Source organism: Palaemon carinicauda, chromosome 21, assembly GCF_036898095.1.
Source record: "Palaemon carinicauda isolate YSFRI2023 chromosome 21, ASM3689809v2, whole genome shotgun sequence".
In the NCBI taxonomy this organism is placed as follows: domain Eukaryota; kingdom Metazoa; phylum Arthropoda; class Malacostraca; order Decapoda; family Palaemonidae; genus Palaemon; species Palaemon carinicauda.
Genome location: NC_090745.1, coordinates 43,057,485 through 43,060,679, shown reverse-complemented (window position 1 = coordinate 43,060,679; position 3,195 = coordinate 43,057,485).

The window sequence follows — 3,195 nt, the reverse complement described above, 5'->3', positions numbered from 1 at the left end:
CTTCTTCCCCATCTTACTCTCTCTCTCTCTCTCTCTCTCTCTCTCTCTCTCTCTCTCTCTCTCTCTCTCTCTCTCTCTCTCTCTCTCTCTCTCTCTCTCTCTCTCTCTCTCTATTGCGGACACGCAAGCTCCCTGTGACTCAAGCACACGCTACTTTCGAGAAAGAATTTATAGTGACATCGTCGCCTGTGCAATATTTTTAAACTCTCCAGCTGACCAATCATTCAAATTCAAAACTGGGTAAACTGCTGACACATTATTATTGTGTGAGGCAGTCAACATGCTTTCAGACACTATTTTCACAACAAAGGAATGTAGATACCTCATACACATTGCCCTTCTAAATAAAACAAACTGTTATTCAGTCATGAATCATGTTTATCACCCAAAATGGACCAAAAAATGAGGATTTGAACTTATGCTCTTTACCCTAAAGTCTTTTAATGTACACCCAAAACATCTATTTAAATGCCATGCAGTTAGGCTTCAAACCTTTGATTGTAATTTCGGCTATTCCTGTTCTGTGCTATCTTTAAAATCTCATCAGCGACCTCAAAAGCCCTTTTATTCACATTGGTGACGTAAGTTCGAAAATCATATACGTTATGGACAGGCTGTTTTCCCTTCTTTTTGAGGATATCAGATGGTAAGTTTGGATCGTGACCAAAAACTAAATAAAAAGGAGTATCTCCAATACTCTCATTTTAGCCAGTATTCAAAGCAAAATGTGTCGTTGACAACATATCTGACCAAATTCTAGGATTATCTACTACTAGGTATTCAAACATACTGACAAGAACTCGCTTCTTTAATTCTACTAATCCATAAGAGCTAAGCCTATAGGCAAGAATATGGGAATTTTTAATGCTATACAACTCAGATATACAACTGAATACTTCGTAAACAAATTTTGTTCCGCGATCTGAAATAATTTTTCGAGGAGTATCAAACATCTAGAAAAAGGCTCTAAGGGCCATATCAACTTCGTGTGTCGATTTATCGATTATAGGCTGTAAGAACCTATATGTAGCTCGTGCATATATTGACACAAAAATATATTTATGCCCTTTGTGTGAAACAGGTAATGTTTCACACAATATGCACTAATTTTCATTTATCTTTAACTAGGGTCCATAATTTGGCAAGAGGTATATTCAGTCTATGGGATTAAAAAAGATTAAAAAGATGACATCTGAGAGTGTTCGCTATCCTTATTTGACCGGATACTAGCGACCAATGTGATAATTTCACCGCCATACTTATAAAGGGTGTTTGCAAGACTGTTGATAAATTAAGTCATTTCTCTTCAAGACAGTTACATATTAAACATTGTCTTCTATAACAAATTTATTAGGTGGAAGCGAAACGTCAGAAGGAAATTCTTCGGTTTCTTCTCTAAGATAAGCTTTGACCTTACTCCATATGGGATTTTCATTTTGTGCCCTTATAAGGTGTACAACATACCATTCAAAATCATCCTCTCGAACGTCGTATGCTTCAGGTATAGGGTAATGCATTTAAATCCTACAATATCAAATTCTAGTAAGGATTCTAACCACCTTGCTTGACGACTCGATAAATCTTTGACTTAATTTTAATTTCCAAAAGAAAATAGCTATTTCTTTTTAACACTCACTTAATGGCAAGAGTTTCTTTACTGAGTAGTGAAAAACATGGTTCAGGTCCCTTTAATACTTGTGAAGTGAATGCCACAGGCGGGGTTGGGGGTGTGGGATTCTTCATCATCCAATTGATTAATTACCCCCGACATGTTACTAAGAATTTACGATTGAATTTAGGAAAAACCAAAAATCTGTTTTCGGATGAGGTTTGTTTCAACTGTTGGAAAGTATTGTCATGTTCTCAAGTTCATTCAAAATTCTCTGTCATTTAAAGTTTATCTAGCGAACGTGAGATTTTCCCAAATTCTCTGATAAAGCATCTGTAATTAGAGAATAACTCCAAAAATGAACTAACATACTTGGATGTCTTGGGACGAGGGTATTCTCTAATCTCTTTTACTTTGTCTACCATCGGGCTTACACCCTTGTTACTGAGTGGACTTACTCCCTTGTTACTGAGTTCATAACCTCAGGCTGAAAAAAAAAAAATTGATTCTTGTCTAAGGTGTCAATCTAATTATGACGTCTCAGTGCGTCGAGCCCTTTAATAAAATTATTCAGATATTTTTGTATAATTTTTCGCAAGATAATTATATCATCTAAGTAGTCAATACAGCATCTCCTACCCATGCAATTTGGTGATAACCAAATTTAAGATAAGTGTCAAAAACAGAGAATTGTTGTGAGCTTTACATAAAATTTTGTCAATAGATGACAAGGGAAACAAATCGTCTTTCGTGACATTGTTATATATGTGGTAATCTACATAAATGCTTAAAGTGCAAGACTTTTTCTTCACAACTACGATAGGAGATCACCATGGGGAATCAGAGAAATAGACTATTCCGTTCTCTTTTATCTCTGCTTATTGTCTACTCATTTCGGACCGGTATGGAAAAGGCAATCGATAAGAATAAGTTACTACTCGTGGACTGTCTGACGTATCTCTGTAAAAAGGCATAAAGTCGCAATATTGAGGCAGTTCATCACTCATTACAAGGACGTCCTGAAAATCTTCCAAAATTTGTGCAACCTTAAAATGATATTTGGCAGGGGTTAAATTAAATCCAAGATTTTTAAAAATTCCTTTACGTTCTGAAGAGGTATTTGGCTGAATAGCAGAATTAAAAAACTAAGTATGCAATCAGCTTAGCTTCCCTAAGTAATAAAGGTACAGAGGAAAATTGGTGAAACAACACACTAATTTTCAGATCCACTGCATCTTCTAATGAATCATGAATCAGATTATACATAAAATCTACATGGGGTGTATGAATATGAAATATCATTCTTGAAATCTTTATTACACACGTTCATCTCAATTAACAGCAGAACAAGGATCAATTCACACTTCTTGGGAAAGTCGGGTATCACACTTATCGGAAACTTTATCAACAGGTTCTACTATCGCGGTTATAGATGCAACTGTTCCTCTAATAGGTAGGATTAGGTCCCCCCATGTTACAGATAATTCCTTGGTGCATGAAAGTACATTTATCCTTAACTACCAGATAGCATCTGACCAAAAAATGACATTAACGCCTGTAATTAATTACAAACTCAGGGATGATGT